The sequence below is a fragment of the Eptatretus burgeri genome, chromosome 11, assembly GCF_056783735.1.
Source record: "Eptatretus burgeri isolate ZD-2024b chromosome 11, Ebu_testis_v1, whole genome shotgun sequence".
Classification (NCBI taxonomy): Eukaryota; Metazoa; Chordata; class Myxini; order Myxiniformes; family Myxinidae; genus Eptatretus; species Eptatretus burgeri.
Window position 1 is genome coordinate 18,928,440 of NC_140971.1, and position 27,294 is coordinate 18,955,733.

Sequence of the window (27,294 nt, forward strand, 5' to 3'; positions counted from 1 at the left end):
AGGTAGGAGTGATTGGTGTCCCTCCGCTTCATTACAGAAAAAAAAACTTCTTGCTAAGAAAACAAATTCATAGACATGGAAAACAAATTCATAGAGAGGGGCGATGGAGAGTATGGGGTGCACCTGCCATAGCCTTTCAACCATATTCCTCCGAGCCATCTATATCCTCCTAATCCTTCTGCCCCTAGGTGCTTAGGTTTTTCTCTTTTAATTTGATGAAGCATCCTGACTCTCTCCGATAAACTGTTCCACTTGCCAACTACTCTTTATGTCTGGCGTAATGCCGTATCCCGGTAAGTGGCAGGTCCTTGGAAAAACGGAGTCGCAGTTCCTCAAGAGTCGCCACAAGAAATCGACTGGTGTGAAGGAAGGAATCTACCTCTCATGACTCTTCAGGTAGACACAATCTGCCTTTCATGAATCTCTGCTTACTAATCTTCATGGTATTAAGCCTTTCTAGATGTGACCTTACTCTTTCCTTCACTTCGGACAGACGTTTTACTTTCAAGATATCGTTTGTGAAATAGGGATGAATCTTTTTTTTGTCTACAAAGTCGAGGCTCATGGAGGGGCAAAGAACATAGAAAGGATCAGCAGGTAATGGAACAAAAGGAACAGTCAAACGAGAGAGGAAAAACACCAACAGCAGTGCTGAGGGCCAAAATAAAGGGAGACTTCGACAAATAAGGGATGTGGGGAAGAAAGAGGGGTAAGGGAGAACAGATGGGGGTGGACAAGATGAATACTGAGTTTTATTCAAGGTTGAATTCCTGTCCGACGAGTCTTGAGGATATGTCATAATGTATCAGAACTACCTCTACTTGATAGCATTCAGGGTGCCATTAATTTTGCGTACATCACTGACACCAATGGCTGAGATTCAGCGCCAAACTTGGCCCGATCCTCCACCATGTTTCACTTACTGTACATTCACGGTAATATCATTCTCCTCTCGAAGGATCAAACAAACTGCTCTTTATGATGGCAGAACAATTTGAACTTGGGGTCATCCATAAAGAGTACAAGTCTCCAACATTGCTGATCTCAGTGTTTGGTTACCACTTTATAGAAGCGCTCTTCGAGCAGTGACAAATCCACCGAGACCAGCACACGGCAAAGGCGGCAAATCTTACTTACACCGTCAGCCAAAGAGCCCTCTGGTTCCAGAGACTGAACATATAACCAGTACCGAGGAGGTTATCAAGACATAATGGGGGGGGGGAGGTTGGGGAGGTGGGGTTTTCCCCATCTACATTAACAGCGATATTTATAGTAAGGTAATTGGAAAGAACTAAGCGCTAACATTGCCTCAGTTAAAAACACAACTGGGGATGCAACAACATCTTTAGAATAATTTGGCTTTCTACTTTATCCCTTCTGTTAATTAACATGGACCCTTTATTAGCCTTCTTATTCACACTACCTGTTATATTTATCCTGTTATTAACACTATTTGTTGTATTTATCCTATTTTTAACACTACTTGTTATATTTATCCTGTTATTGACACTACCTGTTGTATTTATACTGTTATTAAAACTACATGTTATATTTATCCTGATATTAACACTACCTGTAATATTTATCCTGTTATTAACACGACCTGTGATATTTATCCTGTTATTAACACTACCTGTTGTATTTATCCTGTTATTAACACTACCTGGTATATTTATCCTGTTATTCACATGACCTGTTATACTTATCCTGCTATTCACACTACCTGTTATATTTAACCTGTTATTCACACTACCGGTTATATTTATCCTGCTATTCACACTACCTGTTATATTTAACCTGTTATTAACACTACCTGTTATATTTATCCTGTTATTAACACTACCTGTTATATTTATCCTGTTATTAACACTACCTGTTATATTTATCCTGTTATTAAGACTACCTGTTATATTTATCCTGTTATTAACACTATTTGTTATATTTATCCTGTTATTAACACGACCTGTTGTATTTATCCTGTTATTAATACTACCTGTTGTATTTATCCTGTTATAAACACACCTGTTGTATTAATCCTCTTATTCACACAACTGTTGTACTTATCCTCTTATTCACACTACCTGTTATATTTTCCTGTTTTTCACACAACCTGTTATATTTGTCCTCATATTAACATTTACATTTATCCTTTTAACACGACCTGTTATATTAACTGTCGTATGAGCAATAGTCTTTAGTTTCCCAATCTCAGCAGAGATCAACTCCACAGGGCAGCCGAGCGGTTGGGAGACCTTAATAATATTGCGTTAAGATATCAAAACTAAAACACCAACCCAGTAATCAAATTACCATCAATGATTTGGTGTGATTTGGCTGTATGAGTGCTCATTCAAATTAAATATGCAGGAGGATTTACTCAAGAACCAAAAGCAACCACATGTTAATTATTAAAACAAGGAGTTTAATGAAGGATGAATAGCGATGGCGGCGTGGCGGTTGGGGGACACATACCTAATTCTAAAAAAACAAATGGACTCACCACTAAAAACTATGCCTCATTTACACAAACACACATTTGAGGATAGAAAGACAGAAAGGGGGAGGGGAAATAAATGAGAAAGATGATGCACTGAACAATTGAACTCCCTGCACATGGCATGCACCTGCTGCAGGAACAGGGCTTGATCTCTTGCTCACTGTAGTGGATTCACTGAAACTGGGATTAGTGTTTACTTGTGGTGGCGTTTTCTATGCCCCATGACGCAAGGGTTGCAGGACATATATATATATATATATATATATATATATATATATATATATATATATATATATATATATATATATATATATATATATATATCTCTCTCTCTCTATCTCTCTATCTCTCTCTCTCTCTATCTCTCTCTCTGCCTCTCTCTCTGCCTCTCTCTCTCTCTCTCTCTCTCTCTCTCTCTCTCTCTCTCTCTCTCTCTCTCTCTCTCTCTCTCTCTCTCCCTCTCTCTCTCTCCCCCCTCTCCCTCTCTCTCTCCCCCACTCTCTCTCTCTCTCTCTCTCTCTCTCTCTCTCTCTCTCTCTCTCTCTCTCTCTCTCTCTCTCTCTCTCTCTCTCTCTCTCTCTCTCTCTCTCTCTCTCTCTCACTGTGGCATAAATCTGTTTGCTTATCTGATGCTGGACTGATCTGCTCTCTTCTCTCTCTCACCTGTTCTTACTGACTTCCCATCAAACAATTCTTCCACACCCATCCTGAGAGCAATCATTTCATTGGTTCAGATACGTGCGAATCAGCCATTAGGCACGTGACCGGCCAAGAGACGTCATGCAGGCCACTTCGTGCATAACCATGCTGTTGGTCATTGGATTTCCAGACAAACCTCGACAGTTGGATTTCAAATATGGGACTTTCAAAATGATGTATGAATTCTAACGAGACCTTTCGCGTTTGCATGGTGCATGCATTTTCAGTGACTCACTTCTGCTATCCAGGACACTTTGAACCTACGGTTGCTAGCACAAAATCTGTCATTCAAATAGTCTTTTTATGACCTCTGCTGATGAAGTCGCCGGTGGCATTATGTTTTCGGGTTGTCCATGCATTCGTATGTACATCCATCCATGCTAATTTTATGTTTTCTCTGCAACTGTTTATCCGATTGACACAAAATTTTCAAAAATCTTCTTCTCCGAACCGGCTGAACAGATTGAGGCAAAACTTTACAGGTATGATCCATGAGGAACAAAAAGTTCTATATCTATGATGTCATAGGTCATATCGTTTGGCATCCACATTGGATTTACGGTTTACCCTCAAGTCTTTAAAAATCATCTTCTCCAGAATGGCTTCACAGATCGAGGGAAAACTTCACTCACATGTTCCTCAAGCCTTGCGGATACCAGAGTGTTTACGAATAATGAATAGGTCACATGGTCTGGCAGCCATATTGGATTTAACAAAATCTTTGAAAAATTATTTGTCTTGAACTGCTTCATCAATCATCAATCAACAATTATGATCGTCATCATTGGGAATATGTGTTTTAAATTTCAACTGAATCAGACGCATGGTCTGCCAGCCAGAATTATTTAATAATTTGAATCTGGGTTCAGGGATTTCAATCAAACTTATTGAGTAATGATCGCCTATCCGTGAGGAACAAAAAGTTCTCCAGCTATGACGTCATAGGTCACATGGTCTGGCAGCTATGATTTTTTTTGAAGAATAAACCTTTAAAAATCATCTTCTCCAGAACGACTGGACAGAACAAGGGGAAACTTCACCCACATGTTCCCCAAGCCTTGGGGAAACCAGGATGTTCACGAATAATTAATACGTCACATTATCTGGTCGTTATACCATTGGTTTGAATGAAAATCTTTTTTAAAAACGATTTCCCTTGAACCGCTTCATAAATCAACGTGAAACGTTGCAGTTATGATCCAGTTGTCATGGGGAATATGCGCTTCAAATTTCAACCTGATCGGATGCATGGTCTGGCAGCCAGAATTATTTAATATTTTCAATCTGGGTTCAGGGATATAAATCAAACTTGGTACAATTATGTATAATGATGTAATATAGTCCATGAGCCAGTAGGGTTGGTCGGTACCATCTGGGGGGAATAATTGTTATCATAATTTTTGGCAAGGTATACAACCCTAGAGTTAGCAAATTGCATCGCTGATAGCGTTTTGTGTGTTATCACCCTGCTTATATGCCTACCCTTAAATAAGCTTTTGTACAAAATGGTCAGTACAAGGTAAGACATCCTCCTTCAACTTAACAACTTTTTTTTATTATCAGTCAAACATTAACATTGAAATTTGTCTCACCTTTTGCTCGGATCATTTGCTTCTCAACAAAAGGTGCTAAACATGCCGAGGTTGAATGGTATGCCATTGGTGACACTTACTGTGTATATCAGTGTCTATTTCCTATGTGATAAATCATACTGCCTTTAGAAAAGTACTTGTCTATCATTTACTGTGGAAAGTAAATATAAGTTCTGGAACAATATAATTACATGGGTGTTTTGAAAATTAATTAAGAAATCTGAAAATCTAAATGTCTTTTTTGTCTGTTGTATATTAAGATCAGTATAGCAGACAATGGATTTGTCTGCGATACTGAATCCCCCCCCCCCCCCCAATGAAAAAATACCTAATTTGGACGGATTTCTGTAGTTTGGTCAATGTCATGATATTTTCCGTGTTGTTATTGAAGGATACTTTCCAAGAATCAAACAAAGGTAAATGAAAGCATGTTCATGAACAAGATTAATGTTTTTTCCCTGTAATTTCCCCAAAAATACAGAATTTCAGGGATTTAGATACATACTAATGCACATATGAAGGTATCAAACACCTGTATTACACAATATAAACCAATAAGGCAGGAAGGAGCAAGATGGTTAATCATGTGCAATCTTATGAATGAGTCAAAGGTGAAAATGAAACACAATATTCTGTTGTGGGGCATAAAATTACAGAATAGAAACACAAATGTGGTGTTTCACACTAACAAGGCCATTACCTCGGCCCAATGTGTTGCTGATAAACATATTATCTTATGAACCAAAGACGGGTTCTTTATAGTTTCTAAGACATCTCTGATCATATGCACTGATTGTAAGTGATATAAAATGTTAAAGATGAACTTAAAAATCATAATCATTATCCAGTTCTTCAATATCCTCATCTAAACTTTCCCCATTGTCTGACTCAAAGATGGATGCCTGGTTCACACAGTCTGGCAGTCTGCACATATCAGTGCATTTCAGTCCGTTTGACAAACACACACATTTTGGTAGTGAAGACTTCCTTTTACAATTGCAGGTCAATAAATCAAGGACCGCCTCAGGTGCTGGCTGACCATCCATCCAGTGCACCACCAACTGTTCAACTCCTTCCTTCTCCATCTTCCATCCTCGGCCAACAGGACTTGGTACTTTTGGGACCTGTTCAAGACATCGTCTCCATTATAGCCTATAATAAGAGAGAACCTTTAGTTTTAAATAGAATGTCTTCTTCTGTCTTAAGCTGGTTTCAGAAAAGTTTATTTTGGGATGGGGTTACTAAACGGCTAACACAAAAAGCTACCACCAATGCAATGCTATCACATAGTTTCTGACTGTAGAGATGTATACCCTGCCAAAAATTATGATAAGCATTATTCCCCTCAGATGGTACCGGCGGCCAAAAATTAACGTGTCTGGCTCATGGCCTAATAATGTGGGTGGAGGCATATCTGGCAATGTTGCAACATCAAAGAGTGCCATTCTAGTTTGTCATAATTTTCAGCATTTAAACGAAAGTGGAAATTTCAAAACGGATAACCATAATTGTTGTGTTCCTGGATGCAAGTCGGACTCACAAAAATAAAGGAAATATGAGAAATATCCATGGAAGAGAGGCATTGTGACCCTACCATTTCCATTTTTTACAAGCGAGCAGTGCTGCGCACGCACGCACGTACGCGCGCGCGCGCACACACACACACATGCATGACTACAATCCTTCGGGTCTTGCACCATCCCATATCAGGACTTTGAAGTGCGGAAAGTCTGATCTGTCCTTTGGGCGAACTGAGAAAGTTCTCCAACTCTCTCGTTGTACACAGGCACACCCCTTTCTCTTCGGTACTTTTCCAAGTATTTTCAGCTTTGTTCAGAAGCTTTGTGAGCAATTTTAAGAAACAAACCTTGATGTACGGAAACATGCCCCAATCAACATTGCTGCTAAGGGGTTATGTCTATGCACACTGAGCATTTTGGGGACAGATTATGTCATTTTGAAAGTCCAGTATTGGCCAAAATGCGCCATTGGTCGTATGACGCCCGGTACATTGTGCCAGCTGGAAGAGTCCACTCAATGCCCACTCTGCGCCAGAGTGATGCTTCAAAGGGAGATAATTAGAGGAATGGATGCCACATTTAACTGTGAAACAACACAGAGGGGTTAAAAGGATGACAAGGTGCTATCCAAACCCTCGGTCTCTGGCGACGCTAATTCGGTACTGTAATTGATGGGCCATCTAATCTAAACACACACGAGGAGATAGCTCACTAATCTAATTGAATTATCCCTTCAACCAAGCCATTTTCTTTAAAATACAATCTTTAAGGAACAGAGGCACGACTGTGCAAAGTTACTCACACGTCGACATTCCTTGATATCATTACACCTTGTGAAAAGGATAGACATATTGGGCCCCTGGATAAAGAAAGAATCAACAAAATTATGCTGTCATCTCCCCCAATAAAGGAGGACAAAGATCTAGTTTCTTCGAATATTATATGGATTCTTATGCAATGCAAATGTCATTCAAAACCAACGATCCAATAAACCAACTTCCCAAAGTGAATTTTTGACGTGCTGTTAAACAAAGCTGAGGCTTTAAAAATGTATTTTCAAATATTGCACCGAATGCACTCAGATTAACAAAGTTCAATGTAATGTTAAGGCAGGTGTGCATTGAAACGTTTCCCCCTCTCTGATTGTTCACTCACAAAACTAAACTCACTTGGGGTCAAGCCTTTTCCACACAAAGCCACACGTACCAAGCAAAGCAAACCATGCGTTCTGGCCTATGAGGAGAGCACAGAGGGTGCTGGATTAAACCAGGGTGACCCTGTGTGTGGTAAGGCATATGTAATAGCCAATTATGAGTAGCAAATCCACCCCTAACAGCCCAGTGAATGGTAGCCTTCAGAGTGTTGGAACAATGGCCAAAGAACAGGCAGCAGGCCTCGGCACAGAAGGGGAGATTTGTCCCATTCTGCATTGGGACCATGAGGGCACGAGTCACCCAGGCCGAACAGCCTGCAGGTATCACGTGCAAGGCTCGTGTTCAGGATGGCTGAGCTTGGCTCTGAAGGTATGTCAGGAAAAAGAAAAAAACCCGATAAATACAAGAAATAAAGAAATAGCAAAAAATAGAAAGATGAAGAAGAACAAACAATATGAAGTTTATATCTCACTGGGCAAACTAGAACATTCCTTTCTGTGCGCTAATTGGCTCGGCTTGATTTTAGCAGCATAGATATAGGATAAAGGGAAAAAGTGTAGACTCGTTATACTCAAAATCACCAAGGGGGATAAGAGAGATTAAAAACTTTTTTTTTTATAAAATAGATGCTTCCTGAAACGGATGAGTATGGATGATGAACCACTGGTGTAATAGCCGAAAGCGTTCTCCTGGACGAGTTCATACTCTGGGCATGAGCAAAACCAAATTGGCACTCCAGGTATAGGCCTATTGTACATTTTACTAACCCCAATCCAAAAACAAAATCTAAACCCCATAGCTCTAACCCTAATGCTAACCCGAACCCTAAGTCAAAACCTAACCTGAACCCCATTATGTCTCTATTCTTAACCATTCATTTGAGTTAGTGTAGTTCACATTTTCATCAGAACCAATGGGTCATGCTGCTGAGAACCCAGGTTCAAATCATTAATTGAGATCTCTTGAAAAAAATTTCCCGGGCTGACCGACAAGAAGGTAATGACAATTGGGGTTAAGAATATGATGGTAGAGAGAGATCATATTAAATGAGAGTGTTTTACAATTAGGTGCTTCTTGTATTTCTCATTACAGTTACCATGTGTCTTCAATCCCTCAGAATAGCGGAGATGTAACGTGTTTGCCTTTGAGTTGTCTTGGCCGAGTTAAAATGGCTCATCCAGGTGATTTGCAGGCAGGGACTTGAATCATAGAGTTCATTGTGTTTTGGAACATCTTGTCACATCAAGTAATTTTTTGGGGGATGTATTGTTGAGACTCATGGAGGAGCGAGAACACAGAATAGATCAGGATGTCACAGAATGAAAACTAGAAGGGCACTCGGTAGAGCGCATACCTCTGCCACATAATGCCTGATCCATGAGAACATATCGGGCCCAATACATTTTTGAGATATCGTGCTGTATATCGTTTTTGGCCCGATCTCTCAATGGTGAAGAATCGCTTAAAAATTATAGCAGTCGGATCCGGATCCGGATATTAAACAAAATCTAATCCGTTCATCATTGTCACACACCAAACATGCCCACCAAATTTTATCCGGATCCGTTCACAACTTTTTAAGATATCCTGCACACAAACAGACAGACAGACAGACAAACAAACAAGAAAAAGACCAGAGCACAACACTTGCAAAACCCAGAAAACAAATTTGACCTCAACAATAATTGGTGGTTGAATTCAATGACCAAATATGCAACTCCTCTTCAAATTTCAAATCAATCAGAAGAAAATTGACAAATTTAGAAATTCAGCCTATGTTGACATTTTGGACTATGTTGACCTCAAAAATAATTGGTGCTTGAATTCAGGAAGCTGATATGGGAATGGTCTTCAAATTTCAAGTCAATCAGATGAAAATTGACAATTTTAGAAACAATCTTAGAAATTCGGCCCACGTTGACCTTTTGGCCTATGTTGACATTTTGGCCGACGTTGACCTCAAAAATAATTGATGGATGAATTCAGTGACCTGATATGCAAATCCTCTTCAAATTTCAAGTCAATCGGATGAAAATTGAGGATTTTCAAAATCCCACCTAAAGTTGTTGACCTTTGGCATATGTTGACCTTTTGGCCTCAAAAACAATAGACTTCTTGCTGATGCCAAACTCGAGCATGTGGTGAAGTTTCGTGAAGATCGGTTTAAAATTGTGACCTGGGGGCGATTGACAGACAGACAGACAGACAGAATAACAAAATCGACTGACCAATATAAATGAAAAATCTTCGATTTTGCAAGTAACAAACAGAAAGGGGTGAAAACATATCCTCCTTCACCTTCGGTGGCGGAGGTAATAGAAGTAGAAAGAGATCGGGGACTCACCAACAGCTTGGTTGAGCGACAAAATAGAGGGAGACTTGGAAAAAATAAGGGCTGTGAGGAAGAAGGAGGTCAATGGGAAGACACAGGGAGTGAACAATATGGATACAGCCACAAACTCTTGAAATATAGAAGTGGAAGGAAAAAAGTGGAAACTCGGAAAGAGGTGGGGTTGGGGAGAGTTAATGGAGGTAGAGAACATTATGGTTATGGATGGAGGATGGCTGGATATGTTGGTGAATAGCTGTCATGAAGCTTTGGAGGGAAGATTTATGTTTAAGACAATGTTGAAGTTAGTTCCATAGATGGGGAAAAAGAGGAACGAATGAGTGGAAGTGAGCAGTCTGTGTAGATGTTGGGAGTTTCAGGAGAAGAGGTTTTACTGACAGACTTTGAGTGCTTTCCAGAAACCTGGGGCGGGAGGGGGCATAGCACGAAAAGGACAGTTTTTTTTCACCTTGTTTATGTAATGCGGTGATGTTGGCTGACTTCAAAGCAGATGAAAGATGACCAAAAGCTAATGATAGGGTGAACAGAGCATAAAGAGGATGTGGAGAGCAATAGTGCGGGTTTTAGGACACGTGAGCTGATGCTATTTGGTCCAGTTGCAGAATCAGTTGAGGGTTGCCAGAAACCTCACCTTCTCAGGTGAAAAAGACACTGAGTCCAGGATCAATTGGGTGTGACTAGGTACAGAGAGAAAGGGTTTGGGGACACAAGATTTGGAGGCAAACTCAGAATTGAGGCAGTCAGCCTTCTCATGTGTGGAGTCGGTTGTGGTGCCCATTCAAATGAGGGAAGGATGGAGTGGGAGTATATTCTGGAGATGGACTTAACAAGGTACCACCAGGTTTTAGAGGAGGGAGACAAGTTTGAAAGTTCATTGTTGAGGTTAGCCAGATGTTGTTTTCTGGCTCTCCTGAGAGTGGACACACTTGTTGAGGGCTTTGTGGAGTAATTTGTGGTTACTTTGGGTCTGATTTACCTTCCAGGAAGAAAAGGCAAGATGTTATATAAAGCAACTCCCTCACAACAGGATTCAGTGTCCCATGGGTGGAAAGAAGGGTAGGATAATTGAAGACGAGATGGGATGAATCTGTGTATGAAAGAGAGAGAGCAGGATTCTGTGGATGAATTCCCAGGCTTAGTTAATGACAGGGGCAGTAGATATGGGATACCAGTCCTGAAGAGAGATGGCTGCTTGCAGTCCCTGCCAATCTGCCTGAGTGAAATGTCAGATTCACCGGCACTGAGGTGGCTATGAAAATTACCAGAAAGATGTTGACCCTCATAAGCAGATCATCAAATAAAGATCCTACCGTGAGTAAGACCTTGGGATATTTTCTTACGTATTGTACTCTCTTGTATATTGCTTGGGATTAGCAGGATAGCCAAGAGCAAAGCAGACTCGCCATTTCAGTGGTGTAGTCTGGGTTTGAACATTGACTCATCTGTAAACTGTCACCCTCCTGTGTTGCACGCGTTAATGTGAGCACTATTGGAAGGACATTGAGCTGGAGGATCCCTCTGCCTCACTGATTAGAGATCCCATGGTGTCTTTCATGAAGAGTGGGTGAGTTATTTTCAGCCCCCTGAACAAATAATAAATTCCTGCCTAAACTGTCTCACCAACCTGCACTTGCCAGGCATGGCAGGTGAAGCAATACGATACTCCCAAAGTGGGTTGATGGAAGCATTCATCCTGCAGTGAAGTAAAACCAGGCAGATGAAGATGATGATGCTGATGATATTGTATGTATATATATATTTATATATATATATATATATATATATATATATATATATATATATATATGTATATATATATATTTAAAATTTTGTAGAATCTTGAGCTATTTTATCTCATTCATAGGACATCTTCAATGCTCCTCATAGTTATTGTTCACACTTGTTGAAGTTTTTAATTGCTGTGCAGATCTTCACTGAAAACACTCCTTCCACTCCCCACTCCCACCAACTCCAAAAACATACACGTATATCCAAATATCGGTGTTGCTTGGATGAAAACTATGAAGCAATCAATGTCCATTTTAAAATAATTCAGTTGTGTTATTCCTTGAAATTAAACTTTTGAGAGAGAGAGAGAGAGAGAGAGAGAGAGAGAGAGAGAGAGAGAGAGAGAGAGAGAGAGAGAGAGAGAGAGAGAGAGAGAGAGAGAGAGAGAGAGAGAGAGAGAGAGAGAGAGAGAGAGAGAGAGAGAGAGAGAGAGAGAGAGAGAGAGATGGGGAGGAAATGCTGATCTTGGCAATTAAAAGATTTGGGGTAGGAAGGGTTAATGCAGATAATAAAGTGCATGGATCAAGACCGGAATGACACAAGATGATGGCTCACTACTTGCTTAAAGCACTGGATGGAAAAATAGGGAAGAACAGCCTCTGGAAGGTGGTTCCATAGATGAGAGAAGCGAGGAACAATTGAGTTGAGGTATGCAGTTAATCTGAATTTTGGAGGTTTAACCAGGAAATGGACGCTGAAAGCATGCATTTATCTTGGCTTTGCTGGGGAGTGTTGGAGGTCTGAAAGAGCAAAGGGAACAATGTCAGAGACGAGGCGGTAAAAACAGAGTCCACTAAACTGCCTGTGATGTGAAAGCAAAAGTCCCTGTGCTTGAGCCTCATCGAGGGAGATTCAAATAATGTTGAGAGCTTTCGATTCCAGAGAGTCCTGGAGAGACAGATATGATGCTGGGGCACTCAGCCATAGAGTAGAACAGTATTCCATTGAGTTACAGACAAAGACATTGTAGACTTTGAGTATCTCTGATTTCCCAAGGAAAGGACTTGGATCGACGAGGATGTGCCATCTGCAGCCAGCTTTGCTATGTGGCTGGACAAGACGAGGTCATAGTTGATGGAAAGGTGTAGAAGTTCAAGAGATTGAACCTCTTCCAGTGGCTTATCATGAAAATAGACAGGAAGTAGTTTGTGATCCTTTGGGAACAGCAGGGTGTGAGAGAATAAGATTTCCCAGGATTAAAGGCCATGTTCCATATATCAGACCAGCATCTAATCAATTGCAGATCAGCAGAGAGTGACACAGCTGCAGTCTGAAGAGCAGTGGGATGGGGGTCCTGTACAAAGCAACATGTAGTCTGAATCCTGCATGAAGCAAAGAAGAGAAGGTTTTTCAGAGTATCAGACAAGCCTGGTGTTGGCTTAGTGGTTAGGGTGGTGGCTTGGGATCCTAGGGTCCTGAGTTCAAGCCCTGTTGGCCGCTGAATTAATATACACCAGGAGGTTGATTCAGCCTGTCATCCTTCCAAGGTCGGCAAAATGTGTACCAGTGTACTGGTAAGGGGGACACTGGATCAGCGGCATAGCTGCGTCCCAACCAATGATGCAACCAGCAGCCACAGGCTGCACTCGATAGAGAGAGTATCAGAAAGGTCATTTATAGAGATCAGGACCAAGACTGGGTCAAAAACACTGCCTTGTGGGAACTCCAGCTTACATTGGGTGAGGAGAGGGTTCCATTGACAGGCAAACGTTGACTGCCTGAGTGAAGGAAGTCAGAAGTCCAGGAATGAAGGTGGCCTTAAATGCTGCAGGCTCAGAGCTTGGGAACAATTCAGGATGCCAGACTGTGTCGAATGCCTGAGATATCTCCAAGGAGATGGTCCTGACTTCTTGTTTGAGATTGAGGGCCTCCAAACATTGCTGATCGATGAGCAGCAGCATGTCCATAGTTGAGTGACCAGTATTGAATCCAAAATGTTTGAAAACAGGAACAACTTGACATCAGCAGCAATTATGGATTATATCACTTTGCTTGTAATTGAAAGTAAGCTCACTTGTCTGCAGTTTATGGGATCTGCTTTTGCAATCTTCTTGTGAACGGGAAATGATGTTTGTTGAATTTCATGCAGAGTGGAGGTGGCCAAAGGAGGACGGACTGAATCTAGCAGATATAGGGATTGCATGGACAGCAGACAGGAATTTGAGAACAAGGGCACTAATGGCCATCTGGGTCTGTCGACAGGGTCATATCCAGACAGAACTTTCACTGCTTTCTCGGGTAAGACAAACACAGAGTCCATTGCACAGTGGGAAATGAGGGGGTAAGATGGGAACACAGAGTGGGGCTGTTTGTGCACACAAGAATTGGAGGCAAACACAGAGTTTATACATTCTGCTTTATCTCGGAGAGAGTGCACAGTACTTCCATTTGATGTGAGGAATGGGAAGGAGAAAAAGCAAACACCAGAGACAGACTTGACAAAAGCACCACCATGACTTGGAGGAAGTAGACTGGTTAGAGAGATCACCTGTTTATTTTTAGCCCCAAACCGGAGTCAGTCCTGCTGGGGGCTTATATTTAGCCCGTCTGTCGGCACGGTGGGAGACGGGGTTTTTGCAATCGTGGGTGTGTGCGTGCGTGCGTGCATGTGTGCGTGCGTGCGTGCGTGCGTGTGTCCAGCCCATAACTTTTTTTTTTACCAGTTGAACTTTTGTCATTAAATGTTCAACAAACCTTAATGATGAGAATACTGAGAAGACTAATTAATAATTGTGTCAAAATCTCAAAGGGAAAAGCCAGAGTTAGTATAAATAGGACTTTTGAGCCCGTCCTCCACTGGGCAGCATGAGACGGCTGTGTTTTTTAATCACTTCCGTGTTTCGGTATTAATTTACCAATTGAACTTCAGTGTGTGTGTGTGTGTGTGTGTGTGTGTGTGTGTGTGTGTGTGTGTGTGTGTGTGTGTGTGTGTGTGTGTGTGTGTGTGTGTGTGTGTGTGTGTGTGTGTGTGTGTGCGTGTGTGTGAGTGTGTGTGTCCAGGACATAAGTTTTTTTCCATTTGAGCTTTCATCATCAAATCTTCAACAAACCTTAATTATTATGAGAATATAGAGAACACTAAGTAATGAGTTTTACTTTTTTTTTAGGTGTTGTTTTGTCAAGTTTAGTTCGAGTACAAATTAGACACAGAAAGGATTTGCGTTTTGAGATGCTTGAGATGTTCGGGTTCTGTTCGTCCATCGGTCCATCCGGAGCCTCAACTCAAAAACGACTGGACGTACTGTATTTCTTTCATATCCGGCAAATGTATGCAATAAATATCTGGCCATGAGGCATGTCAAATTATTTTACGATGGGAGCCAAAAGTCATAGGACACACGATTCTGTTTCTGACTTTTGACAACTTAAATTTTTTTTGCCAGAGAGAATAGTATAGGATTGTATGTGCTTTTGAGAACTATTATTTATTTATATATTGACCGCTATTTGCACTACCAACACACAACATTGGATTTTTAAAAAATTTTATTTACATACACTTTACCACCTCCACCACTGACCTATCACTATTAATTATTAATTTATGTATGTCAACACAGCATGTTGATATATATATATATATATATATATATATATATATATATATATATATATATATATATATATATATATATATATATATATATATATATATATATATATATATATATATATATATATATATATATATATATATATATATATATATATATATATATATATATATATATACATACATATATGTGCATTTTACCATCACTGGGCGTAGTGGCTTGCGCCTGTAATCCGGCTACTCGGAGGCTTGGGTTGGAGGATCGCTTGAGGACGGGTGCTCTGTGCTGGGCCACGCTATGAGAGGGTGTAGGGCATCCCGGAATCATGGCGAAACCCAATCCTTATCCCTGTGTCGTAAGAGGCGACGAGGGTTGCGTCAGGAAGGGCATCCGGCGTAAAACCTGTGCCAAATCAGTATGCGGATCATTACGGGTGATCCGCTGTGGCGACCCCTAACGGGAGCAGCCGAAAGACGAACAACATGTGCATTTTACCATCACTACTACCTCCACAACACCTTGAATTATACATTTAATTATTTACATTTTACTATCTCCACTACCTACATTTTTAGCTTATCTGAAATTATAATGCGAGATAAGGTATTGTCATTTTGCACCGTCTGTCCGTCCGTCTCCTCTTTCGACTTCTTTGGCCAAACCGCTCAGCCTATCCAGCTGAAATTTGGCAGCAAGGTTCCAGTAACGAGGATTGCAGAGCTCGTTATGGTCATGTGACTTTAAGTCAGTCAAAATGGCAGACTTAGTAAATTTCTTCAAAAATCTTCTTCTCTCGACCCACTGGTCAGAATGCTACCAAATTTGGGATACACCATTAGGACAGGGCCCGGATAAGCTCCAGGTCCAGTGGTCCTATTTTTAATTACTCGTGTTTTTTTTAGTTGTTTAAATGTAAAATCTACCCCGCCCATTTTTAAGGTGGGCTTGGGGGGGCTGTATCCTCCATGAGGACTTGCATCCTTGTTTAATTTATACCTGTTTATTTTTCATTTACACACCTGTTTCATTTTTACTTGAGTTACTGTTTGTTGATTAATTATTCATAGTCGAGTCAGCTGCTTTTGCCTGATTAAAATAACCTTATTTTTCATCACTACATCAATTTTTTTCCAAACTAATCCATACCACGTACAATTATACTCGTTTATGCTCAGTCTGCTTCAAAATGAATGATACTGGCTTCTTGTAAATAAAATAAATAAAAATTAAATTGCCTTCTTAAGTACAAAGACTGAACTATTAGTAAAATTTTTGAAATAAATAAATTAATCTATATACTGTACAAGGATAAATACAATTATTTATATTTCCCACAATTACTACATTTCATGACAAAGAGATGAATGGAACTTTTCAACGCATTTCCATAGCAATTTAAACCACTGAAAAGCCTGTCAAAGACAACTATTTCATGAGTAAATCCTCAGCCTCATGCATTTTGTTTAGGATACCAAATGAAGACAACTTAATGTATCTGCGTATCACTTAATCTTGTCTGCGATGGGTTTTGCAGCTCTTGAAATTGCAATTTAAATGTAAAGCAATGGGAGATGACAGTTTTACTATAGGGGTTACGGACGACCAATGGTGGCTGTGTGTATTAAAGGTAAAGCGCAATTGCACATTATGCAGGCAGTTTGTGTCGATTTTCACAGGTCTGGAGAACGAGAAAATATTTTCAGTTAAACAAAGATCTGGAAGAAAAAAAAACTGTCCTTCGTTGCTATCTGAAAGGCTCTTCTCCCTGAGAAGTTTTGCATCAGCTGAGTACAGTTTGGGATAACCCACATTACACCCCCAGTATATTCTGAGCCAAGCCATTTTATATCTTCGGATATACTCTGGGCATGTCAAAAATAACCCTGGCCATCCTCCCCTACACTCAAACCCTAATCCATATTCGGGTTAGGTGTTTGGGGATTTATTTTTTCTTACTTCCATCTCAGACTCAAAGAGGAGCTTTACATAAATCACTTCGGAGACAAACATATGAGGAGATATCAGTGCACTAGGATCTACTGTGGTGGAGGTCAAGTCGAGGATTGATTCGGCACCTGACTATATATTGTCAGATCGGTGCTTCACAAACACATCGCAAGGTGCGCCATCTCTCAATTGGACTTGTTAAGCCAGATGCCTTGTCTGCTTGCATTAGTTGGTGGACGTTAAAGATCCCACGATGTCTTTCATGAAGATTAGGTGAGATATTGTCAGCACCCTGAACAAATTGTGAATAGTCCAACATCAGGCCTGGCCATCTGGTTCCTGAAATACTTGGGCCAATATTGCATTCCCAGTGAGCCACCAACCCTTCTCTCTGGGCATTTTGTAAGAAGAATACAGGATGTTGTTTATCTTGCATCGTTATGTCAATTTTATGTATTTGTATTTTACATCGTTATGTCAATTTTCTTCGTTGCTTTAGAAGCAATTTGAGTTTCATGTTCCACCTGAAGTCATTTGAGTATGTTCACAGTTGGAGTCCAATATTTGCTTCTGGGGTTTTCCCCGTAACTACACACAGATGACGCAGATGCAAAAACAAATTGTCAACCGGTGGCTGATTCTTGATTGCATGTTTGTGTAGCTGTGGATGTACAACCTGAGATTCAGGTGTAAATTTGACCACCATTCAAGCATACGCGTGGCTGATTCTTGAACGCATGTTTTGTGTATCTGAGCAACCTCTGATTCAGGTGTAAATTTCACCGCCATTGCGGCATCGGGGTCTGCAGTGTGTTTTAACCCAAGGACACAGGAGACGGACAAATTAAAAGAACTCTGTAAACTGGATACTTAATGTCATTAATGACATTTTTTTGCAATAAGAGTGTTATGCTATTGAAGGGAGGGGTGAATAATCGGCAGAAGTACGATTTTAGCACGGGTCAGTGTGCTCGCGTAGGGTTTAGTATCATTTCCTGTATTAATTGGTTTAGAGTGAAGTTGTCCGATGTAAAGCGCAATTGTAGGGATGGGCTGGGTCCAAGTTAGTGCTCTTTAGGGTAAGGATGTCTCATGTGGTGTCCCCCCTCCTGTCTGAGACCGAATCGGGTCTGGGCCAGATGACAGGGAGTCATGACGGTGACACGGAGTCTCCTTTGACCAGGACCCGACAACAAAACCGGTCATTATAGTTCCAGACTTCCCATGCATGCAGTGTTATTGGTTGCCTCCTAATTGGTCATCGAGGATCCGGCAGCTCAGAAATTAGTTGAGATGGCGGTCACATCATCTGGTCATTGGCTCTCTGATACAGGAGGCGCTGGCCCTACCTGAGAGCCATGGAAGCCGGGTCGACTGAGGTGGGATTAAAAGGACAACGAACTCCACCTTGTCTCTTGCCTAGTGGCTGTATCACTCTGGCATGGGAGACACCGTATCATTATCTCTCACCTTCGCCTGCATTCTCACCTCATGGAGCCAGGGTAGAGACCTTGGACCGTGTGCTGGCGGTTTCCAGTGTCGCTTACTCTCTGGAAATTTATCCCAACAACCTGGTCTGGTTTTGTTTCTGAGTGAAAGCTGTATGAACGTGGTGCCTTAGTTGTATTTCTGTATCATTGTGTAATTTATTCATTCTTTGTTAAAGTCAACGGTTCGTACAGAAATCTTTGTTTATGTTGTCTTGCGTTTTAATAAATCTTTTCATTATTTTTTTTTTAAAGCAAGTATCCACCCTGTTGCGCATCTTGCTGTGTTGGCATTAAAACCATAGCCTGGTGTTGGCTTAGCGGAAAGGGTGGTGGCTTGGGATCCGACGGTCTTGAGTTCGAGCCCTGTTATAACCGATGAATTAACACCAGGGGGTTGACTCAGCCTGTCATCTTTCTGAGGTCGGTGAAATGAGCACTCGTGTACTGGTAATAGGGGCACTGCATCAGCGGCATAGCTGTACCCCTAACCAATGATGCAACCAGCAGCCAAAAAGACTGGACACGATCGGTACATCAAACCGTTTCGGTCGATTGGAAAATCCCAGAGGGGTTAGGATGAAAAGTTAATGGTTATAATCTTGATAATGAGTGTGTTTAGAGAGCTCCTTTATGGAGAGTCCTCACACTGGTATACCTGTGATTTGGCTATTCGTGAAGCAACTGCATCAGCGGTTGAGTACTGGGTCATTAACGTGAAAATATATTTTAAACCATTTAAAGTTTAAATTGGCGTGTCCTGAAAGCAAGGCTTTGGAGGTGAAAGGTGATAATGCTAATGGTTTATCCTCAGGTACTACATCTCAATAAAATAAATAAATAAATAAATAAATAAATAAATAAATAAACCTCAAACCATCCAACTTCAGTCCACAGCAGAACAATCAGCTCCCCTCATCTCATGGTGTGGGATATTTTCCACCCTTACCTTATGTGGGTTTGCAAGAATGAGCAGCAGAGAAAGAGAGAAGTCTTAAACTACCTCGCCAAACAACCGAATCTTCAGCTAATTATAGGAAAGTCATTGCTGATATTTTGCTTTAACTATAATTTTCTACATACTGTATATATATATATATATATATATATATATATATATATATATATATATATATATATATATATATATATATATATATATATATATATATATATATATATGACTTCTTTCATATCCGTGTTAAGTCTTGCTTTGTGTCTTCATTTACTGAAAATAAAACTTGTAAGAAATGTACCCAGCTCGTTTCCGTCCCTTCTTAAATTGGTCCAGCATGGTTCGGATCTGAGTTTAGGTGGGGTTTTATCCCTGATAATCCGTTCATTCCAGCCAGCACGGCTTTGGCAGTTTCCGCTCGGCTGCACCTTAACCGGAGTTGGTAGTCGGTAGTTGGAAATCTACCGCAGTCGGTGGAGTGATCCGGTTCGAGTCAGACGTGCCGAGGGCGTGGTTCCCCCGGTAGTCGAAATCGCGTAGTTAATTAAGTAAATTGGTTATAGACAAATAGACCCTATACTACGTGGTTGAGATATTGGCGTCCACGGTCAGTTAGAAGAGCCGCCGGCTCGCGGAGTTATCCGAGCGACGGCCTGCAATTCCGGGGAGTTTGGTGGGAGACGACGCAAGCTTTCCCCACCTCGTGGTCGTTCTTGCCACCGACCCCCGGCCCACAACAATTTATACATATATATATATATATATATATATATATATATATATATATATATATATATATATATATATATATATATATATATATATATATATATATATATATATATATATATATATATATATATATATATATATATATATATATATATATATATATATATATATATATATATATATATATATATATATATGTATATATATATATATGTATATATATATATTATATATATATATTAATGTATATATATATATATATATTAATGTATATATATATATATATATATATTAATGTATATATATATACATTTTCAGTAAATGTATATATATATATAATTAACACATTAATGTATATATATATAATATATATATATATATATATATATATATATATATATATATATATATATATATATATATATATATATATATATATATGTATATATATATATATATATATATATATATATATATATATATATATATATATATATATATATATATATATATATATATATATATATGTATATATATATATATATATATATATATATATATATATATATATATATATATATATATATATATATATATATATATATATATATATATATATATATATATATATATATATATATATATGTATATATATATATATATATATATATATATATATATATATATATATATATATATTTATGTATAAATTGTTGTGGGCCGGGGGTCGGTGGCAAGAACGACCACGAGGTGGGGAAAGCTTGCGTCGTCTCCCACCAAACTCCCCGGAATTGCAGGCCGTCGCTCGGATAACTCCGCGAGCCGGCGGCTCGTCTAACCGACCGTGGACGCCAATATCTTAACCACGTAGTATAGGGTCTATTTGTCTATAACCAATTTACTTAATTAACTACGCGATTTCGACTACCGGGGGAACCACGCCCTCGGCACGTCTGACTCGAACCGGATCACTCCACCGACTGCGGTAGATTTCCAACTACCGACTACCAACTCCGGTTAAGGTGCAGCCGAGCGGAAACTGCCAAAGCCGTGCTGGCTGGAATGAACGGATTATCAGGGATAAAACCCCACCTAAACTCAGATCTGAACCATGCTGGACCAATTTAAGAAGGGACGGAAACGAGCTGGGTACATTTCTTACAAGTTTTATTTTCAGTAAATGAAGACACAAAGCAAGACTTAACGCGGATATGAAAGAAGTATTTACAATGATCCAAAAACACTTATTCAGTTCTACTTAAAGACGGGCCCACACGCAGACACACACAAATGAAAAGAAACCCAGAGTTCTTTATTGGACCCTCGTAGCTGAGGAGAGAGACAACCTGGCCGTCGGAGAAAGGAGGTACTCCGTGCTGCGGCACCTGACAATGGTCGCTGGTTTGGTCCCCAGTCGCACGTGTGGGACTCGAGGTTCGTGGTGGAGCTCGGGTGGTGAATAGCGGGATCCACAGAGGGGTGTCGGGGTCACTCTTGCCTTCCTTGTCGAGGCCCAGCAGAGACACGTTCGCCGCCTCGACGACCTTCTGCTCAACCCTCGTGACAGCCCTCGTAACCACTTCGTAACAGCAAAAACCCACCAAAACTCTCCAAGACCCCAAGAAGACTCTCCACGACCCCCAAAAAAGACCACTGCCTCAGAGAGTCTCGGGAATTTATGGACCTCCCTCAGCTGGGAGAGGCCTTGGTGAACACACCTTGCTGTCCGCCTTTGATTGGACAGGGTCCCACGGCATACCTTTCTGGGGCGGGGCCTTGGCCCCTGCCAAGAAACCCCAGCCACTCTTCCATGCGGGTTCATACTTGACGAGCAACAGTATCAATGATGCAAAGGTTGTCATGAAAGAGTTACAACGTTTGTGGGAGCCGAGAAACCAGAACCGCGACAACTTGGCTTGGCACGTCAGGGTGCGAGAAGGCAGCCGGTTGGTGGTGGATCGTGATGGGCCGAGGGGTCATACAGATGGGATGGTTGTTAGATGGCTTGTTAGAGGTAATAACTGAACTTAAAGAAATCGCAACGCACGCCTTTGATTTTCCCACTAGACAAAAGGAAAGGGATCTGACCACACACATACTTAACGACATAACTGACTTTTGGGACATCTGTATGTTGAATGCAAATGGTTTCCAGATCCGTAACAATATTTATATAAATCGAACAAGACGGTAAACGGGGCATGCCGTCTCCCGACACCAGTTTGTGGGTGTTAAAGATCCCACAATGTCTTTCGTGAAGAGTAGGTGAGTTATCGTTGGCACCCTGAACAAATTCCAAATTCCTGCCCGAACTACTGCTGGGAGAAGGATGGCAAACCACCCAGCAGGACCTTTGTCAAGAAAATGCTTCGGCAGCACCTACACTCTATTACAGACGATGGTACATCACAAATCGACCAACAACATCGAAGGTGGGGCTAATATAAAAAGGGCCATTAAAGAAGTAGAAGTAGTAGTATAAGAGATTTATACAAATAATCGTTTAATGGATAGTTTATGTAAAAGGAATATATTGCAATTTATCATCATCCTTTGAGTTTGGATCAAGGATCGACCTCGGCAGTGAAACCTAGTTTGTTGCCTCTGCCACCAAAGGTGAAGGAGGTTATGTTTTCACCCCTTTCTGTCTGTTTGTTTGTGTACAGGTTATCTCAAAAAGTGGTGGTTGGAGTCGGATGAAACTTGGTGGACACATTGGGTGTGACAAGGAAGAATTGATTCAATTTTGGTGAAGATCCGGATCTCATAATTTTTTGAGTGATTCTTCACCATTGAGATATAGGGCCAAACCGATATATAGCACGATATCTCAAAAGGTTGTGGACGGATTTGGATTAAACTTTGTGGACAGGTTGAGAGTGTGACAAGGAAGAATTGATTTGATTTGGGTGAAGAATTGGAATTGATTACTTTCAGAATCGAGACGGCAGTTCTGAATCAGAATTGATTCTCAAATTTTAAGAAACGCCCAAGCCAAGTGCTATTTTTGCGAGCCGGGTAGCAGTGGTGAGCACGGCCGCTTGAGGGAGCAGTAGAGTGGGCTCCACCGAACACACTGGAATTTAGGCTGTGACCCTCGGATGAGTCCGAAAGGCACGGGTCCCTTACTGGACCATGAATCGCCAATAATTCGACCACGTGGGGTAGGGTCAATTGCCAAACTTGAATATATCTAATTATCCACGTGGCAAAGCGACTGGGGAATTCACACCCTGGACAGACCTCGAGCGGAACGAGCCGTTACCGTGCCCGAACCGTGTGTAACCCGAGCGGAGGTTACCAAGGCCTGTCGGTCCAAATGAACAATTTACAGCCTCGCTATTTCTCAAACCCGCACCATGCTAAGCCAATGAAAGAAACACAGAAACGAGCTGGAACATTTAACAAAAGGGATATTTATATATAATGGGGCAGGGAAGCACGCAAGAAGGCAGAGTTAACCAAATAAAAGGAATGCAATTTACACACACGGCACATATGTTTCTACTTAAAAGATGGGCCCACACACAGACACACACCCCCCAAAAAGAAATGGTGGCCGTGGCCTTTATTGATACCCCCAGCTCGGAGGGAAGGTGAGCTGGAGGTAAGAAAATGGCTTGGACCTTCCCGCTTCATGCGGTTCTCGACGATTTGGCCCAGTGGGACTCGAACCCACAACACGATGCCGCTCCAAGCACCAGGTACTGAGGGTAGCGTCAGGCGCTGGCACGCTCCACCGGCAAAACAGGCGATGAGGCAGGTAAAGCAAGTAAGCTAGGCAGGCAGGCAAGCGATTCTCCTCCGACTCGCAGGCAGGTGATTCACGGCAGGAAGACTCTCTCAGCCTCAACCAACCAACCCTCCGACTCTCTCACTAGATCGCCCCCACACGATTATTTCTTTTTCTTGACAGGTGGGAGGGATCTGTCTCGTGTCATTCCCCTCATTGGACAGGTGTGTCGGGCGATCTCCCGGCCGTCCACGATTGGTCGGGGGGAGGTGCTCATGTCTCCGCCCATCAACCAGGAAGTCGAGAAGCAATATGTTGCGTTGGCTCCCCATTGGCCGAGAGGCGGCCTACATGCTCGCACTCCTCCGATTGGCTGAGAGGGGCGCCATGCCCATATTTGGAGTGAAATCCAAGACGCCAGTTGTCCAAAGAAACCCCGCCTGGCACATTGGATTCCGCCCACATACGTGCTGACACACACGCGTGCAATGGTGCCGGTGGAGGATGGTGGAAGAAAGCAAAGGCAGGTGTCGCTCTCGTTGTGAAGTTTAAAATGTAAAAATCCAAACAATAAAATAACTCACAGCACACGTACAATTAATCACCCATTAAACATAGGACGGGAGCCTAACTAGAAACACATACTTACCGATATTACTGATCTATATGACCTGGCTGTTATGTGCAGTAAGCTTCCAAATTCGCAACACTATTACTGGCCTCCAGAGAGAGGTTTTGGGGGGAAAAAAACTGTTTAAGTATAATTTATCACCTCTTTACAGCTTTAGTTGACAGATATTAAAGCTTACCAAACAAACAGTCTATCAATGCTTCGAGTTCATTGTGTTTACTGATGATGTAATAGATACCAAGGCTTTAGAATATCAAGTATATTTGTCTGTGGAGTTTTTCCCTGGTAAAATGATTCAGTTCATCAGCTTTGCCAAGCCACAAGTTTCTCATTCACGACTTTTTCAAACATCACTGCTGTTGATGTCAGAGAGACCTTTCTAAATGCTTCCATCGAACCAGTGCCACTAATATTGCCCAAACAGTTGAGGTGAACGCCCATGCATTTAGCAAGATGGTCCTTGTCAAGAGCAAATTACCTTCTACGAAAAGCACCTCAGGGGGGCTGCAACTGTGATTTGTACAACTTTTCAGGAGTTTGATTTATTTTTAGTGATAACATCTAATTTTCAAGTTATTCTGTCCAGCGGTGCAGGAGTGTACTGTCAGGTTTGATAATTAACCCACTTCTCATGATAAGTGATAAGCTAGTGATAAGTGATAAGTGATAAATCTCTTATAAATCACTGGTGATAAATAAAGAGATAAGTGATAAATCTCATGATAAGCCGCCATCAATGGCTAGAATTTTGCTCCAGCAAGCAGGCAAACTCACGCAGCACAAAACACAAGAATTACACAGCCTTCTTCGGCGTATCGAGGAGAAGCCTGAAGCGAGATCCTTCCGTTTCCACAGCGTAGCTCACCCAACTATCTGCTCTCCAATCATGCCCTTTTTTCCGACGTCGCACCGACAAATCATAAGCCTTGGGGGCATGACTTGCCGGTACCAAGCGGGTAAAGCGGGGTTTCTTTTGCCTGCTTGGAAATGTTCGACTCTGTTGTTGTTGTAAGCATGGTTCTTTTATTTCCGGTTTTGTAAATGCAAACATGTAGGAAAATGTCATTGGGGTAATCACATACTGGGAGAAATTAGCCTTAAACCCTGCCTAATTAACACAGCACTGGCCCCTGTGTGGAGACACAAACAATCTTAAGCTGACATTTTTCCTGACTTATGTTACACCGAGATGCCTCGTGCTCATCCATGGACCACACTACACGATACAATCCTACCTTTACGATGATGTTCCTCCATCGACCCCACAAACATAATATTAAATAGATCTGGCTGCCAGACCATTGTCCGATCTGGTTGAAATTTAAAACATGCATTCCCCATGACCACTATATCATAATTTTGAAGTTTCACGTTGATTGATGAAGTGATTCAAGAGAAATAATTTTTTTAAGATTTTCATTCAATCCAATATGGCTGCCAGACCATGTGACCTATCAATTATTTGTGAACAACCTGGTATCCCCAAGACTTGGGGAACATGTGGGTGAAGTTTCCCCCTCGATCTGTGAAGCCGTTCTGGAGAAGAAGATTTTTAAAAGTTTAGTCTTTAAAAAATCATAGTTGCCAAACCATGTGACCAATGACAACTTATGTGGAGAGCTTTTTGTTGCTCATGGATAGGCGATCATTAATGTAAAGTTTTGCTTCGATCTGTGCAGCTGCTTCGGAGAAGAAGATATTTGAAGGTTTTTCTGTTAAAACAATGATGACCATCAATTGATGATGATGATGATTGATTGAAAATGATGATGACCATCAATTTTTCCCCCCATACAATTTATCCTTAGATGACCCTCAAAAATTTTCATACTGATTGGATAAAGCGTTCGACTTACGCAATCATGACGTCATAACAAAGCCATCTACGACATCAAAAAAAATCACACTTGTTTCCCATGGGGAGTACATGAGATGTGCAGTTTCAAATTTTCCTTGGAGCAGTTTAGGGGATACAGAGGTCAATTTTTTGTCCTTTTTTCCAACATGACTGCCACACCACATGACCAATATTATTATAATTCCTATATCATAATTACCATTAAAACATTTTATCAAAATATAATTATCGTTAATAAAGCAATAAAACATAATTATCATTAAACATGAGAAGCCACACCTATGGTGAAAATTTTGTGTCAATCGGATAAGCGGTTGCAGAGAAAACAGAAAATTACCATGGATGGACAGATGGACAACCTGAAGACATAATGCCTCCAGCCACATCATAAAAACTGAACTTGGACGTGGCCATTCAAACTTAGAATGTTCCCGCACAAGTCCATAGTACAAACAACCACTTATCAACATATGTCTTCCAGCGGTTTGTGAGTGCAAAGAGTAAACTGGTCAAGCACATCTGTAAACTGGTCAAATACGTTTGTAAACTGGTTAAGTAGTTTTTGAATCCATAATGTTTTCATACAGAGATACTATTATATAACACTGTGGAATGCCGGTACTTGTAATAACATCTCCCACCGGGAGGAGCATGAACGGTACACATTTACAGAGAGAATTTGCATCCCACCTTGGGATCCTTGGGATCCGAGGATCCTGAGTTCAAATCCCACTCGGCTGTTGAATTAATACCAGGTACCAGACTCTGCCTGTCATCCTTCTGAGGTCGGCAAAATG

The 27,294-nt window shown here is 41.0% G+C and overlaps 1 long non-coding RNA gene across 1 annotated transcript in view; it reads right to left on the minus strand.

Annotated features, from left to right (window-relative positions):
- Window positions 1-4,749: 4,749 nt before the first annotated feature.
- Window positions 4,750-27,294, minus strand: part of LOC147016605 (uncharacterized) — a 40,063-nt gene continuing 17,518 nt past the window's right edge. The window contains exon 5 of the long non-coding RNA XR_015049111.1: window positions 4,750-7,825. This is a non-coding gene — a long non-coding RNA (uncharacterized LOC147016605). The remainder of the gene's footprint in view (window positions 7,826-27,294) is intronic.